This window comes from Suncus etruscus, chromosome 4, assembly GCF_024139225.1.
Source record: "Suncus etruscus isolate mSunEtr1 chromosome 4, mSunEtr1.pri.cur, whole genome shotgun sequence".
In the NCBI taxonomy this organism is placed as follows: domain Eukaryota; kingdom Metazoa; phylum Chordata; class Mammalia; order Eulipotyphla; family Soricidae; genus Suncus; species Suncus etruscus.
Window position 1 is genome coordinate 159787706 of NC_064851.1, and position 18581 is coordinate 159806286.

Below are 18581 nucleotides of genomic sequence, written 5' to 3' on the forward strand. Positions count from 1 at the left end.
AACAACAACAACAACAGCAACAAAATCCAGCTCTGTACCTGTCTTTCTTGTCTGTTCAAAAGGAACATACCAAGATGCTCAGCTCTGGAATTATTCCTAGCGGTGTTCAGGGGACAATACAGGATACCAGAGATGGAACCCAGGTCGGCACCAGTGCAAAGCAAGCACCCTATCTGCTACTGTACTATCTGTATAGCCCTTGGTGCAGATCTGACCCCATCTGTACCACTGGTTGCATACCACTGGTACGGCAGTCCTTATTCAGGCAAAGCCAGTGCTGCCTGGCTTTTCATATTCATTCTCAGCCAACACCCTCCTTGGTTGCTTTGCAAGAGTCGCCTTCCGCTGGCAATGCCAGTGAGATTTAAATAGAACTTCCATCACTGGCATTTTAAGCCAGTGGGGAGAGTCTGAGAAAGATACATAAGTACCTCTAGCCAAACAGGAAAGGTGAGGGGACACCAATAATGAAGACTTTTTTCTAGTTTTCAAGACCTTTCTAAGATGTACCTCAAAATCCCATGTTCAACTTTCCAGACACAAACATGCTACCATCCAAAGTTAAAGGCATGAAAATTTCCATCACGCTACAGTACTAAACTGAGTTTGCTTTAGTCTTCACCACTGCTTCTCCTCAATATTAGCTTGGGGCTGGGAGGAGGCGGGAGACAACAAGGTACCTTGAATGACCTATTTGAGTCATAGCACATTTAAAGAGATTGCCTGGGGTGGGGGGAACTGTCCTGTCCCAGGTGCCACCGCTAAGTAGGAGCTGTAACATGGGATATAGTTGCCTAACTCTAAAGCTACACTGGTTCAAACTTAAATGAGCTGTTAGGCTATTGGGCATCGCTGGAGCTGCCCGGCAGGGAATGCTCTCAGTCCCTGGACTCCCTGGCAGCGACACAGGGACCCATCTGTCCATAAAGCAGGCGGCAAGACAAGTGCCTCAATAGAACTCGGTAGCTGGAAAGCTGGTTTACTGGAGGTTCAGAACACAGGAATTTGCCAGCTACAGAAAAAGTGAAATAAATTTGGGATAACAAGGAAATTACTGGCTGGAAGACAGAGTTATTATGAAAAGCTGATTTCACTGTCCAGAAATGTTAGCCTGCATTTCTTCCCAAAATTATCCAAATATTTCAGCAATTATCTATTTATGAGGGTGTTTTCTGGACCTTTCCTTGCTGTTTTGCTCCAGTCTTTGGAAGTCATTTCCTTCACTTTGGATACAACCTGCAGGGCTTATTCTGGCCTCACTCCCTTCTAGATCCCAGGAATCTTGGCCTTTGAGAAGTTTCTCCACTGGACCAAGGCAAAATGCCCTATAATGGAGTGGGGGGAGATATATTTTTCCATGTGATGAATTAATTATATTTGATTTGCATACTTAGCCCCTCTCCCAGACGCTGTGGACAATGGGTACAATGAAATGGTATTTCTGTTTTCTTGTGTAACTCCAGGCCTAGAAGACTAGATGTTTCCTCCGCAAGGAAAACCACTTTGCTATTACCTTGACTGTGCCCAGTCTGCAAAACCAAGTGGCTCTTGTTTTGAACATGTTAGGAAACAAAGCTCCTAATAATGTTCGAATGAGTCATTCCTGTGGAGGGGACTTATCATTCAAATTGAATTAACTGTAAATGCAAGCAATCGGGAAAAAATTAAGGCCTTATGTTCAATGTTGTCACTACATTTGTAAGGGATTTCATCACTGTGTGGAGGCGTTCAGTTCCAGGCTCACATTTGGACAGATGGAAAGCTCCGAGGGAGCTAGCGGGTCAATAAAGGCAGCTCCCCAGCGTTCACCTTCCCAAGAGTGGGCAGGTGGCTCCTCCTGATCAACAGACGCAGCCTGGTATGCTCACTCCCACACCAGGTGGGCTAGAGAATTTCCCTGCACTGGAAGGGCCAGACCTTCCTTTAGCTCGAGAGTTTGCTGTGAGGTTTGTAGACAGCCGAAAGCAATGGGCAATTTCTCCTGTGGCTTACTTTTACTGTTGCTAGTACAAAGGTGGTTTCTGTGCTTTTGCCTGCAGGTAGTTTTGTAATCACTACATTACGTGATTAGAAATAACTGTTGATTCAACAATGGTTAGAGTAGAGTGCATAGAAATTATGCAAAGAATTTTCCATTTCACTAACTTTCAGTTTAGTGAAAATGCTCATGATTATGTGTGAGGTGGCAAAATATAAAGCATGTTTTTACTTTAAAAGTAAACACTAAGTGCAAAAAAACTCATCATGGTTTACTTGCTTTTAAAAATAATTTTCTGGGGCCCGGAGAGATAGCACAACGGCATTTGCCTTGCAAGCAGGCAATCCAGGACCAAAGGTGGTTGGTTCGAATCCCGGTGTCCCATATGGTCCCCCGTGCCTGCCAGGAGCTATTTCTGAGCAGACAGCCAGGAGTAACCCCTGAGCACCGCAGGGTGTGGCCCAAAAACTAAATAATAATAATAATAATAATAATAATAATAATAATAATTTTCTGGGGGTCAGAGCCATAGCACAGAGTGTTTGATATTTGCCTTGCACATGACCAACCCGAGTTAGATCCCCAGCATCTCACATAGTCCCCTGAGCCTGCCAGGAATGATCCCTGAGTGAAGAGCCATGAGTAAGCCCTGAGCACTGCTGGATGTAGTCCAAAACCCAATGATAATTATGATGGGTGATGATGATAATAATAATAATAATAATAATAATAATAAATTTCTAAATCAGTGAAACAGGCCAGGGATTAAGTCACATGTCTTGAAAGTTGCCAATCCTGATTTGATCTGGCACCATTTGGTCCCTCAAGCATCATTGGAAGCAGCCCTGGAGGCCCCCAACACCAGAGTGGTGGCCTGAGTAATTCCCAGCACTGCAGGCTGGGACAGTAGCACCACATCCTTGGTCCCTTTCCTTAAACTTTAGTCCAGTCATTTAGAATTCTGGGAGGGACCTCCAGACTTTCTAAGCACCAGTAGGGGCATCATAAAGCATATGGGCAATGGCCAAGAGTGATAGAGGCAATAGGGAATCTGGGTAGGACTACATAGGTGAGTGGGATAATCACCCCTCACTTGGAAAGGATTCCTGTGCAGAGAATCCCAGGGGATCACAGAGAGAGGCCATGGCTCATAGACCCTAACACATTTACAGGCAGCAACTTGTTCCAAGTCACAATGCAATGACTTTGTGAAGTCCGAAGGAAGTCACACTCCTACTGCTACAGGGAAGAGAAATGACATGAAATATCCATGACATGTCCCATTCTTTGGGTTTATTCTATACAGTGACCTAGCCCAATTGAGTTTGTATAGTAGATGACATTTCAGCCTTGTCTATCAAAGTTCTACCACCAACTCCCTCCCCAGAAAACTCAACTCCCTCCAAATGATCTAATTACTAGCAATAACTCCCAGTCACTAATTTCTCCAGTCACATACTCCTCTCAGTATTTCTCCTATGAGCACCTGCCCTGCCACAGCCTGGCCAAGGACTCTTCTGCACGCACTTAGAGTAAACTTTCTGGAAGAGGCACCAGCTCTCACTACTTAACTACTTAAACACTACTTATTTAACCAGCATGCAGTTTTCTTGGAACAAAATGTGGTGAACTTTCAACTACTTAGTTTTAAGGGTACAGCCCCCAAGCCCCAAAATTAAAACTACAAAAGGCAAAATCTTACGTATTCTCATTTCTGACCCTAAAGATCTCTGACCCCACTCACCCATGAACCCATGAGGTACCAAAGGTTTATTCATTCTTCTTTATACTGCCTCTCTTTTCAGCTGTCACTTTGTTAGCAGGCTTAGCAAATAAAAATATAAGCCACTCAAAGACAACAAACTGACAAAGGGGAATGGTTTCATCCTGGTCTGTCTGAAACTTGAGTTTATCACAAGAATGAAAACTGTGGGCAGTTTCCAAAGTCCAACAATAGTCAAGATGTGAAAGGAAAGGGGGATAAATGAGGTCGTCAAAAAGAATTCATGGTGTTGGAGAAATAGTACAGATGGAGGAGCACTTGCCTTGCATGAGTCTGACCCAGGTTAGATCCCCTATATCTCTCATAGTCTTCTGAGCAAAGAGCCAAGTGTAAATCCTCAGCACTGCTGGATATGTTCAAAGAAACAAAAATAAGTGAACTTGTGGAAGATATGACTTCAAAAGAAAAGATAGCAATCGACTGGAATAAGAACACAGAACCCTACCAGGGCAAATGAGCAAGATATTAAAGACAGGAAGCAAAGACTTGGAGGGAAGGTGCAAGGAGGTGAGCTTGTCTTGGGATGGCCCGGAGCTGAACTGAGAAGGGCTGGCCTTCCCCCAGCACAGTCTTTCCCCAATCCCAAACTCACAGTAAATTAACCTCCGAGGCTCTAGTGCACATCCCTTCTTTCCTAATTTCCCCAAGAGGAAGGCACACTCCCTGCTCTGGGTATCCTCAAAAAGACCAGCTAACCCTGACTCCAGTGTGATTACTTGAGGCCTCACTATTCTTCAGCACTTGACAGTAGAGTGGGTCATGCCAGCTCAACACCCCACACTACCTCTACAAAACGTTCAGAAGTTTCCAGACATGCAGTTTCTAAACGTTGGAGCCTTTCTTTAAAATTTGGCAAATGTGGGCCGGACAGATAGCATGGAGGTAAGGCGTTTGCCTTTCATGCAGAAGGTCATCGGTTCGAATCCCGGCGTCCCATATGGTCCCCCGTGCCTGCCAGGAGCAATTTCTGAGCCTGGAGCCAGGAGTAACCCCTGAGCACTGCCGGGTGTGACCCAAAAACCACAAAAAAAAAAAAAAAAGAAAAAAGAAAAAAAAATTTGGCAAATGTTTCAACACTCTGGAATATTATACACATGGTGGACTAATCCTACCAAATGTTCCAAGGTAACTGAGAGACGAAATCAGCTCACCCTGGAAGTTCACCTTCAGGTCCAGAGGTCAGAGTCAGCTGCTTGGTGCCTCCTACAGCAGACACAGGTCCTGCACTATTATATATAGCACTAATATATAGAGGAAGGAACAGGCAGCAAAACAAAGGGCAGGCTAAGAGCAAGGACTCACAGAGTAAATGTGACCTGTGTTCCATACAGTCATAGGCAAGTTAACGCCTCCTCTGCAAACTGTAGAGTTGTCTTTACTTAAGAAGTCACTTTGAGAATGAAGCTTGCAACCTGCCTACCTTGCACAGTTCCAAACCGACTCTCAGCTTGACTGTCTGCACTTTTGCTGTGATAGCAGCAACTGTTTTTACTAAGTGTCCTTTGTGTGTTCATTGTCAGGAATAAAAATCTTATTAAAACTACTACAAATGCTGTACTTCTATGTCAAAATAGCCTCAAATAACATTATAAAAGAAGGACAGAGGCCAAAATAAAATGTACAGTGGATAGGATGTTTGCCTTGCACATGGCCAAGCCAGGTCTGATACTTGTTACTTTATATGGTTTCCTAAGACCCCCAGAATTCCTGAGTACAGAGCCAAGAGAAATCCTTGAGCATTCCCAAATGTCCCCACCCCCCACACACACAAGGACAAAGAGACACTTTTGGGGGAAAACTGCTAGCTGGGGTAGTTACCCACTCAATTGAAAAGAAACCTGATCAGATAATAAGAACTAGGGTCTTGAGGGATGGACTTGAGATCAAGGTGGGCAGGCCAGTCTGAGAATGAATCATCCTCTTCAAGGAACCAGGAAAATGGCTGAGGGGATAAGACGAGAAACCCCCAGGTGCACAGTCCCACCCTAAATGGGCAGAAATGGGACACAGAGGAGGAAGAAGGGAAGGAAGAAGTCTGTTTGCAGACTGAGGTGGCATCTGGTGGAAATAGTCCACAGGAGCTTTAGGCATCTTTCCATTATTACAGACGGCACCGAAGCAGCCAACAGGAAAGATGGGGAAGGCAGCACAGTCGAGGGAACATGGCTAGGAACCAAGCAGGCTTCTAGTCAAAGAGTTCACATCCAGTACAAAGTGAGTACTGGGCCTTTGTTCACCATCAAATGTCCTTGAGCAAGCCACCTCCTCCCGAAGCATATACTATGATTACTTAGAAGCTAGCTTTGCCCTATCAGTCACAGGCTATGTATGGCTTTCTGCAAGTAAGCTTTGGCTGGATGGGGATCCAGAATATAGAAACAATAGAGGGGGGCACTTGCCATAAATACAGCCCACCCAAGTTGGATCCCTGACAGCCCACATGGTCCTTTAAGGGAACCAGAATTGAGTCCTGAGTGCAGAGTCAGGAGTAACCCCTGAACATGGCCTGATGTTACCCCAAAACTAAAAACAAAGAAACCATAAAGTCAGTAGTCTGTTGGCTATTAGGAGATTTTTTTTGGGGGGGGTTACACCCGGCAGTGCTCAGGAGTTACTCCTGGCTCCATGCTCAAAAATCACTCCTGGCAGGCACGGGGGACCATATGGATGCCGAGATTTGAACCAAAGACCTTCTGCATGATAGGCAAACATCTTACCTCCATGCTATCTCTCCAGCCAGAAGATTTTTTAGTATCTCTCGCTTGCTCACTGCTTGCTCTCTCTCCTCTCCTTTCCTCTCCTCCCTCCACCTTTCTCTCATCCCTACCTTTGTCAGTCTTTCTGGTAGCCTATCTTCCTCCGTCCCTATTTGTCTGGAAATTAGGTATGGGAATTGAAGACTGTAAACCAAGAGACTGACCAAGCCAGAACAGGAAGGAAAGCCATGTGGAGATGAGAGCTCACACAGCCATAGTACAGTCCAGTGTAGATAAGAGATAGAAAGAGTCCAGGTGAACTATGTGTAGCTGAGACAGGTCAGAGAGAAGAGAGACAATACAGTGGGTGTGGTGCTTGCCTTTCACATAGCTGACCCAAGTTTGGTCCCTGGCACTACATATGGTCATCTACATGAGTCAAGAAGGATCCCTGAGAACAGTGTCTGGAGAAAGCCGTGATCACTGTTCAGCGTGGCCCACTAAAACAAGTACAGCAGAGACAAGAAAGAGACAGAGTGAAAGTTGCCCTCAAGAGAGGAAGAAAAGTGAAAATGTTGTTCCTTCAAGGGTAGTTCTGGGGCCCCATGAGAAAACAGACTCCTGGGTTCCAATTTAGTGGGGTCCCAATCTCTTAGCAGTGGTCCTCAAACTATGGCCCGCGGGCCACACATTGTATTTGTATTTGTTTGTTTCTTCATTGCAAAATAAGATATATGCAGTGTGCATAAGAATTCGTTCATAAGTTTTGTTTTTACTATAGTTAGACCCTCCAATGGTCTGAGGGACAGTGAACTGGCCCCCTGTTTAAAAAGTTTGAGGACCCCTGTGACTTAGGGGGTCTGTCCCAAGGTTGAATTTTGCCTATTGTCTCAGACCTGGAGACTGACCAATAGAGAGCACATTTTTGGAAACTTCTTTTGTAAAGTCATAACAAAATGCGACTCGTGAACTTTAGCCATGATCTGTGTTCTCACATCACTGTGTCAGCCATCTCCTAAACTTCTTGCAAATTGGAACCTTCACCAATCATTAGAGATTATTCTCAGACTTCTCATTTCCTTCATGGGGCTTGGGGGTTGTTTTTGGTTTTTGCGGGGTTGTTTGTGTGTGTGTGTGTGTGTGTGTGTGTGTGTGTGTGTGTGTGTGTGTGTGTGTGTGTGTTGGGGCCATACCCATTGACACTCAGGGGTTACTCCTGGCTATGTGCTCAGAAATCGCTCATGGCTTGGGGGACCATCTGGGATGCTGGGAATCAAACCGAGATCAGCTGCATGTAAAGCAAATGCCCTATCGCTGTGCTATTGCTCTGGCCCCTCCTTCATGGTTTTGCTCAATCTCTAAACACTAAGCTAGATCTGCACTAGGAAGCTATGAGGCACAATGAGCAAAGATCCTAGTATAGGGGATTCAACTGTTATCAAGTATTTAGTCTATCACCTATGCTTACACTATAATTATCTAAAATTTCAATATATACCACCAGAAATAATTATTATGAAATATACCCAACAGAAAAATATTGGTTTTAGACTTAATTTGGCCTCCTGTAGACATGTTCTGATGTTTATGCTTAGTATTTGTTCTAAAATTTACGGGTCTTGGAGTTCTTCCTTTTCATGGGATTTACATGGTCACACACATTAGTTTGATGGACAGTGGCAGACCTAGCTTGCTGTCATTTAATACTTCTTGACAAGCCACAATGTGTTAGGCATGGATATATTTTTCTATTCAGAATACAATATCCAGTGTCAACCCAACCTAATGAATTACTCTTTGATTTGAGATCCATAGCACATACCTACCGTTTTATTGCTTCCTTATAATTTTTCTAGATGTTTACTGCATCATTCATTTTATATTTTTCATATCACAAATCACTTCTCTATAAAAAAGGATTACGAAGGCTCATTCCATTTACTGAAACCTGGTACATCAAGGAGAAAAATTGTATCGTCCCCATATTAGAAATATAAGTTTCAAAACATCAAAATTGAGGCTGGAAGGGCTGGGGCAGTGAATCAAGGGGAAAGACATCTGCCTTGCCGGCACTAGCCTAGGACAGACCGCAGTCGATTCCCCCATGGGCCCCCCCCCACTGGCAACCCATATGGTCCCCCCAGCCAGGAGCGATTTCTGAGTGCATAGCCAGGAGTAACCCCTGAACGTCACCGGGTGTAGCCCAAAAACAAAACAAAAAAAAATGGAGGCTGGAGAGATAGTATAAGTGTGTACTTATACTGGCTCACCCAGGTTCTATCTTTTGAACCTTTTGGTCACCCAAGCAGGACCAGGAGTGGCAATTGTGCAAAGAATCAAGAGTTACGTCTTGAGCACAGCTGGGTGTGGTACCACCCTCCAAAAATCCTTAAAATTGAGATAGTAGAGAGGGTAAGGCTCATGTGCTTCACCCCAGTTTGGTACCCTGTATCAACCTGGTCCTCCAAGAACTGGTGGTTCAGCCTGGAGGTCCCCAATCATCACCAGGGCAGTACAGGTGATCCCTGGCACTGCAGAGACTAAATGTCACAAATGCAAGTCCTCACATAGATCTAATAATATGGCAAAGAATGGCTGGAGGGGTCTCCAGTCCCCCTGAGAACTACTTAGGAGACCTCTTTCCCCAACACTAAAACTATCCAAAAATTATCTTTGCATTCGTGTGATAGTTTAATATATAATCTTTTCTTATTAGCAGCACTAAATAAACTTGCGTTTTAGTATGAAAGCTGGATTTGGGCTGTAATTAAATACAAGCTGTAGATCATGGTCTACCATGCATAATCTTTTAACAGATGATGGAGTTTTTATGACCATGTGCTGAGTCCAGGAGAGACCTAACAATTATTAAAACCCTTGAAAAAGGAAAACATCTCTTTTAGGTATATGAAAGTAATAAATATTGTCTCTCATTTAAGTAGTAGTTCAAGAGCTCTTCTACATGCAGAAATGTGGTACAGGGAGAAATAAATTAGGCCATTTCCCTGAAAAGCATTTCAGGGAAAGACATTTCAAGAAAGTTTTCCCTCCTCATTGGTCAATACCTTCCAGTATAAGCCAGGCAAAAAAGGGATGTTCTTTCTTCTCTGCACAGAAATGTTAATTGCGCTGTCCCTGCAGAGCCAAAAAGCCATTGGTCTTATTAAAGACAGCTGCTACGGAACATGCAAAAGTATCTGGAGCAGCATTTCTCCAGCATCTGCAAGGTCTGAAGACTCTCTGCCACCAGAGAAGACACAGAGGGGGAAAAAGACTAGACAAGGGACCAAAATTCATTCACAGGGTTGCTGCTGTAAAAGTGGCCATGTGTGGTCACAGAAAGAAAGTGCAAAGTTCCTTCACCAAAACCATATTTTACTGAGGTTTAGTCAAATACATAGGCATTCTATTACAAAGGTCATTCTGAAAATCAATGGGGAAAGGTAATACAGAAAGCGAGGCTTTTGCACATGACTGCAGTGGTCACAACCACCCAGGTTCAAATCCTGGGTACTGCCTAAAGTTCCTCAGCACCACTCAGGAACACACCTAGCAAGATGCTAGGAATAGTCCCTAAGCACCAATGGCTATGGCCCAACAATCAGCAGTCATAACAACCGGTCTAATATTTCTGTAGTTTGAATTTATAGTATTATTTTAGTAGAAAAGTCCTTTTCCACAATTTTCAAATTTTGTAATCAGATTTTTCACCCTGGAGATCTTCCAAGTCCGATTTTACAAAGCAGTATATGAAATAATGAACTTTCCTCAGGAGTCTGATACATTTTAGGTCTTTCTCTCCCAGCAATTATTTATGCTTTTCTACTTAATATCACATATAAATGTAGGCATTAATTTGGGATAAATGCAACAGGTTTTCAAAGTGCTGCATTCCAACCCAGAATTTATGAAGGGGCTCTGTTCTGTGCGGGGTTGGGGGAGTGTGCGCTGGGGAATTATACACTGTTACTTTTAGATCAACAATAATACTCCCAGTGCTAACAACACTTAGATCTTGTTGCTTTACAAGACACTGAAAACATGACTTGATTACATTTAATTTGATTCCAATTAAAAAGCACTTAAGAAGTTTCTACTGAATTAGATTGCCCCGAATGTTTCTATAGAAGACACTTCATTATCAGAGGCAGCTTTAATTTAAAATGACCACTGAGAAGGAGAAGCACAGTTTGTTTTCATAAAATGGGTTGAATCCCTTACCAGTATTTCACAAGTGTATGTGGTAGACTTGGGTTTATTAAACAGATGGACAAGGGCATTGGCAAAAACATCTGGGATATGGAGTGCCTCATCTACAGTTCACCCAAGACAGATCTCATTGTATGGCTTTTAAGTCTTAACAGAAACCAGAGATGGTAGAGAGAAAATAGTTAAATAAAAACAAGAAGAGACTAGCAAGATAATGAAGTGAAAAAAATGTTTCGTTCCTACTGAATTTATAAGCTGTACATTGGGAGGGGGGTTATTGCTTTGTGGTAAAGTACATGTCTTCCATGTATAAGACAATGTGGGTTCAATTTCCAACACTGGCACACACACACACACGTGCACAGACATGCACGCATACATAAAAACACTTCTCCCCAAACTGGAAAAATTTAAGCAGTAACTTTTACCAACAAAAATGAAAGTGAGCATCCAGCTTGGAGGCAATAGTATTCAAATAAAAGCAAGGTGCCACAGGCCTTTCGAAAACATAGGGTTTCCCTTTTAAAACCAACAAAGACCTTGGGATCAAATGACACTGTCTTCCAGTCAGGACTAATGAAACATACTTTGCTTTCTCCACAGTGAAAAGTCCTTTTCTGAAGCACTCTTACATGACAAGTCTCAGTTTGTGTTAGTGCTCCAAAACTGGGAAATGACATTTAAAAACAAAACTAAGATTAAAATAAATGCCTACAGCTATTTTGCACAGAGCCTAAACAGCAAGGGTACTTTCCTGGCCAGTGCCAAGGAGCCAGCCACCTATGGTCGTCCCTTGCAGCAGTGATTAAGCATGCAGTGAACTTATACTCAGCCTTCTTGTATAGAAAAATCTGTGTCATTTTCAGCATTTCCCACTGGTGACAATGTCTTTATTATGCTTTCTAGAATGAATCGACCTTCCAATCCAGTGACTCTACAATATAGCTATTAGATAACGACAACTCTAATGTCCCACAATAAAGCATATTATTGACGTTTAGGTTTTCAAACAAATATTTACATGTATAAGATGTGGAAAGAGAGTTCCTTTTAAGTTTGCATTGTATCAAAATCTGTTCTAGTGATCTGAGGTACCACAGGATCAAGAGCTCTTCCCCACTGCAACGTTAGGACTAAAATATAAAAAGAAACATCCATGGCTGCATCTTTTAGTTCACCGGCATCTAAATCTCCAACCCAGGAACATAAATGGGACTTCTGGACTTTTCATGTTCTTTGAAAGTCTGCCTGACCTTGAGACCAACTGTGGTTGGGGGAAAGCAAAGGGAGAAATAGTGACCTGGTTTAGTGACCAGTAGCTATAGATATGAGAGCGTGTGCTTGCTGTCAATGATGGCCGCTGAGATCTGTCTATACCACACTGGAACAATCAATTTTGTAAATGATTGCAATAATCAGGGAAATTGCCTAATTTATAAATCCTTGCATACAGCATTTTAATGGATTCCTCCATTTTACTGCTGATGCCTTCAGAGCTAAATGAATTGTTGTCCCAGCTGTCATTACACAAAATGATAAAAACATTCCGTCTGGTGGGGGAAACCACATCTCATAGATATTCAGGCCCTCAACTCATAATCACTCATTAGTGATTTCCAGGAAAGTTTCCCACTGCTGAGCCTCAGGTAGAGACCAAGTACAAGCTTATGAGGGCTTTTCTGTCCTTTCCAGCCTCCGGTGGAAATAATCCCAGGGTTGGTGGTAAACATAAGCAGAAGACCTGGCTGGAAGCTGAGACAAGTGGCATAGGCCTCCTATTCTCCACTCTAGTTTGTCGCATATTGCCACAATGCTGCTCTCTCCTACCTAACTCCATTTGTGACCCCCAAGCCTGGACAGGTTTGGCACTTCTTAACACCCCTTGTGTGACGTGGTTGATGCTAGGTGCACAGAGGCCATTGTGAGGGCCAGGCACCCAACTCTTCCCAAAACAGGTAAACCTCCACCTGGAAGCCCTGGCTGTTCCCCTCTCTCCCCCAGCCACATGGAGATTGCTCTCCTCCTCCTGCATTAAACCTTGGCCAATTGATTCCAGCCAATAGCTAGGCTGCTGTCAGTACTTTACTTACTGCTCAATCTCACTAACCTGACATTTATGGCGCACTGATTGGCCTCTGTCAGTGGGGCTGGTTGTAAATTCACTTTGAAAAGCTTTGTGTTAACAGCCTTCAAGCAGGCTCCAAGAAGAGTACGAACAGGCAGCCTGACAATTGCTCGACCTCCTGCCCTTATTACAGTGAGTAAATCAGGGTTTGAGCCATTAGGCTGGAGCCTGGGGGCTCCACAGAAAGGATTGACATGACGAAAGGTCAACCTCTGTCACACATGTGTAACAATTTGGATAATGGAATTCTGTAACTTATCTGAGCGAGGTGGCAAATGCTTATGAGGGAGAAGGAGAGTCCACTCCAGCCTCTGGCTTTTATGGGAAGTAGTTATGCTCGAGTTCGTGTTTCTTGTGTAAATACACAAGGAATGTCTGAACTTATGGGACAGTGAGTACGGATGTGTCTAAGGAAAAGAACGAGGCAAGTCACATGGTGGTGGCTCTGGAAGACCGTCTTTAGAATAGTGAACTGTAGCTCAGATTCAAAGCCTCATCCCTTCTTTCCAAGCAGAGATGGTGACACCGGACACAGAGCCCAGCAGTAAGTATCTGCACATACCTACTCCCATCCAATGGTTTAAAATCCATCCTGCGATGCCAAAAGTCTATGGGATTTCCAAGAAACACAGCTGATGGACTCAAATAATAAAAACCTGCCTTCATGGATACAGGGGAACCACAGGGCTTTTCCCACAGGGTTCTTGGGCCCCGATCACACACACTGACTGTTGGCTACCGAAAAATTGGGTGGGGCTGGAAGGAGGGCTGAGTTCATGTATCCTGCAACCTTCCAGAATCGAATTTTTATTTCTCTCCCCTACTTTTAAGTCAGTGAAGAAAAAGAAGTCGAGGGGAGGGAATCCTAGAATATGAGAAAAATGCTGCTAGGGAACTAGAAACATTTGAGAACTAATTCCTTCCATGGACAAAATACTCTAAATCAAAACAGCAATATGTAAATAAGAAATATACTGAAAAAGAGAGAAAAATAATCTTGTGAACATAGCCCTCTTCAGAAAGTATGTGCAAGGCAAGAAAGCTCTGTCACCCTCCCACACAGACGAAGGACAAGCCTCAGTAAACAGGAGAGCGTCCAAGTGTGTGTTACCATATTTTTCACAGCAGAGTAATTTTTAGGAAGTCAAAGGTTTCTGGTACAGATGAACCAAATCACAAAGCAGTGGGACTTGAAGGGGACCTTTCCAAGCCCACTGAAATACAAATTCTTACTTTTTAGCACAGTGGTGGAAACCATTCCAAGAGGTGGCAGATGGTTTTAGAGTTTATGTAAAACTATAAAATGCTCCCGCTCTTTCAAATGGCCACCACTCAAAAAGGTATCTTCAATCCAATGAGGCAAAGCCAGAAAGGGACACCAGCTGTTACTCTACATAATTTAAAATTTAAGACTCATATTACTATGGTTTTCTCTTAAGGAGAAGTCAGCTGAATTTCACAAAATTGACATCTTTAAAACCAAGCTCGACAAACAGTCTAGTACTTACAGATAAATTGCTAAGAAACATAATTTTTACTTTGATATGACTGTGATGGCTACCTAATTCGATCCCCTGATGTTTTGGAGAACTGAGCCAAAATGAGACTGAGTCTACAGAGGAAAAATATGGAGTAAATAATGACAATATGATCACTGGAGCAATTTTATATCATCACAATTTAATTTCTAAATGATTTTAATTACGTCTGAAATGATTCCTTTTAACTTTTTTTCAACACCTACATATACACAAATGCGTATGTATGGGACTTGGATCATTTATAGAAACAGAGAACATATTTAAAATATAGAGTCAATTCATTTCCTTTAGTGCCAATTACCTATGATGGCTATGAAATATAAACATTTACCAATGTGTAATATATTTTAATACTGCTTTTCATTTAATGTCTTTTGACCTCAGCTAAATAGTAATGATGAAAAATAGACCATTTACTTAAAAGCAAAACTCATATTAAATCTAAAATATTATGGCATAAAACCAAACCACAAACAGAACTACATTATGTTACCGCCTTTGCTTTTCTAAAGTGAAATAATGAAGGCTTCTACACGGTGCAAATAAAAATGAGGCAAATTTGCTCGGGCAAAGAGAAGACAGGTTCTGTAAAATCAAATCTCTTTCTAATACCTTGACTGTAATCCTAACAAGTTACCACATTATTGCAATTACCAGATTATTTTCGAGTGTGAAAGTAAGAGCTAGTTATTTTGTTGTTGTTGCTAAAATTTCTTGTCTAATCAGGCTGTGAGCTGAGAGGCCAGGGAAGGTTAGGCTATCTTAAACTGCAGCTTTATTTTAAACTTCTGTACCTTATTCCAGTAGAATTAAAGTATACACTGTACATTCCTCAGGTCTAGCCACATTAAGTTCTGATGTTAAGCAGAAAGGGGAAACCATATGCGATGAGATTAATTTATCTCAAGGGAAAAAGGGCACATTAATAATTGAGATAATGTTTTCATAAATGTTGGAATCAAATGTGCCTTTCACTTCTTCACTAAAAAACACATTAGGATAAAGTTATCTCACTCTCATCAATAAGACCTAATTGCTGAGAAAGACTGTGTTTTCTTTGCAAAACATTCAGAAAGATTTTTTCCCAATTATGTCCAAATACTAGAAATAAATCATGTATCTAAGAATAAATGTATATAACCAAAGCAAGTAATTATTTAATATAGCTTTTAATGTTTTTATTTTAAGCTATATAAACTAAATTCTTACATTAAATTCTTACATTTTTTAAAATAAAAATTCTGATTAAAAGACTGTTGGCCCCAAAATAGACTAGTAATGTGCCTTTTAGGTTGTTACTTTCTTTCATCTACCAAAACATTACTTTTGATTATTGTTAAAAAGAAAAACAAATCTTACATACATACTCACTTTGAAACATATTGACTAGAATAATGAAGCTTCATTAAATTACTGTATTTTTAAGGACCAGGAATTATAGGCAAGGGAAACAATAACTAAAATGTAGTTGCACATTTACAAACCAAATAAGCTTCCTATGACTAATGTAATATTACATATTCAAGAGTCATTTCTACCAAGAAAATGGAATTTTTAATGATTAAACAAAAAGTGAATCTGGCTGTTTCTGTAATAAGCCTTCATGTGTATAATAAAGTACAACTGTACTAAAAACAATGAACTGTAAACTGAAACAAAAATCCATCATCTACTTGGAAACAGTGACGGGGTAAGATTAGCAATCCATTTATTGTACTGAAATAAAGATAAGTAACCCCAGTGAGATTCTGCAAGACGTGAGTATTGAATTCTAAATATAAAGACATTTCTTCATCAGCAACTCACTTAAAAAAAAAAATGTGGGCGAAAGAAACCATTACAGCAGACTTTTAAAATGAAATAGTCATGATTCAACTGCTTTTAATTTTTAAAGATCTGCTTTATGTCGCTCTGATATTCTGGAAGATATCTAAAAGAATATGTTTTTGTAAATGGATAATTACTACATGAGTCATTAAAAAATTATTGCCAAAAGTTTCCTATAGACTTTCAGTGTATTTCAATTGCTGTTCTCTAATAAAAATAATGACTAGTTGTTTTTTTTTCCACAAAGAATTCATGTTTGAAAAGGAAGATTATGATTTATGGAACATTCTGATTTTGACAGTTGGAATATGGCATAATTATAACTTAAATAGTCCTTATTTCACAAAAATAATAAATCATGATTAAAAATTAAAAATAAATTCACACGTACTATCTTGAAATAATTATCCTAATAAAGTCTGAAACCTATTATAAGAAAGCATTTTATCTTTCATATGTTCATTGGCAGTTACTCAGCCAGCCAACACCGTTTTATACATTCTCTGAATTCAGTTTTAATAATCCTTCCCTCCCCTAAAGTTATGTTATTTTAATTTTTTATAAATAACAGTTTTAAAAAAATTGTGTCCCAAGTTATGAGTTGGGACCTGTAGACTATTCTAAACAGATATAAAAAAGTTTTTTTTTTATAAAACAGGGCAATTTTTTTGCACCCACCTAGCAACATACTCAATTCCTGTGCCCCTATCTACTGTAGTATTAACAGCAGAAAATAAATTACCTCCCTGAGTCTCTTCATTACCATAGAATTCCAACTTTCTCAAATACAGGGCATAAAAGGAAAGCTCCATCACTTTCAGAAAACAGAACCACTACAGTCTCCCGTTAGAATCACCAACTCCAGCATCTTGAACACCTTTCAAAAAAAAAAAAAAAGTCCCAAAACACCATGGACTTCTTGTCATACGTTATGTTTTGTCCCCTGGACCAAAACACCATGTACTTCTTGTCATACTTATATTTTGTCCCCAGGACAAATACTTACTAGCCCCCCAAATCAGAGAGCCACATGATAGGGTTCTATTTTAACCTCTGCAGACAGAGCAAACTGGCACCACTAAGCAATTACTTTACGATCTCGCCAGAAAAGGACCATTAACTCTACTTTCTGAATGCATCTAATAGCACCACTGGCACCTAAAAAGTGCCTGGATTCTCTGAAATCTTAAATACGATGGAGGTTACAATGAATTAGTAAAGAATAAACCCCAACAAAGAAATATTTCCAAACTACATGCTCTGACAATCTCCCACTTGTCTATTCTTCCATTCCATGAGCACTTCTCACCTGCCTCTTGGCACTGACACATTTTCTCCTGCCTGATTGTCTTATCAAGTTTTCTGTGAAAGAAAGAAAGAAAGAAAGAAAGAAAGAAAGAAAGAAAGAAAGAAAGAAAGAAAGAAAGAAAGAAAGAAAGAAAGAAAGAAAGAAAGAAAGAAAGAAAGAAAGAAAGAAAGAAAGAAAGAAAGAAAGAAAGAAAGAAAGAAAGAAAGAAAGAATTTGCCAACATATATACAACCCCTTGAAAGAAAGAAAGAATTTGCCAACATATATACAACCCCTTGCCCCTGCTTAAGAACCCTAACCTGGGGGCCGGAGTGGTAACACAGAGGGTAGGACATTTGCTTTGCATATAGTTGACCCAGGAACCACCCTAGCATCCGATATGGTCCCCTGAGCCTGTCAGGAGTGATTTCCAAGAGCAAAGCCAGGAGTACCACTGTGTGGCAAAAAACAAAACAAAACAAAACAAAGAAGCTCAATCTGAAAGACTGAAGATGCCTATTTGCTTTCCACCAATGGTCTAGGTGTGTGTACGTGTGTGAAGGGGGGAGGAAAAAGACTGGGTATGGTCCCCACGCTGTCATCCTGTGCTGTGGGCTGTGGGGATCACTTAACTCCTCATTTGCCAAAGGATGCTCTGCAGGCACCCAATTCTGAACTCCAGGATCACTGTCATGAAAGAGCACTGGAGAGAAGATCCAGGTGTCATGAATGCCAGACTGGTTAGGATGATGTGCCCAAACAGATCCTGGGATGCAAATGAAGTCCAGGAGGTTTTTTTCCTTAGCAAGTGACTCTGAGGGAGCTCCCAGTGAAATGACCAACTGGGTGAACCATGAAGCCAAATGTGAGCCTCACTGAGGCAGAAATGATCCTGAGCCAAGCCCTAAGGTCCAGGCCAGCTCTACTTCTGGTATTGGACAACATACACACACTCCATTCTGCAGCCTAACCTTAGCTTAAAAGTTTCTACCACCTTCTTTTTCATGCATTTCTATCTAGGAATATGGAGGCTTAAAAAAAAAGAGGGTAGGGCATGGAATCACCCTCCTGACTCTCTCTCTTTAAGAATAAGCCTCAGCAATCAACCCTGAAGCCACGGGGAGAAATCTCAAG

General features: G+C 41.3%; 1 protein-coding gene across 1 annotated transcript in view; it reads right to left on the bottom strand.

Annotated features, from left to right (window-relative positions):
- Positions 1 to 18581, bottom strand: part of PRDM6 (PR/SET domain 6) — a 125373-nt gene that overhangs the window by 96632 nt on the left and 10160 nt on the right. The window lies entirely within an intron of this gene.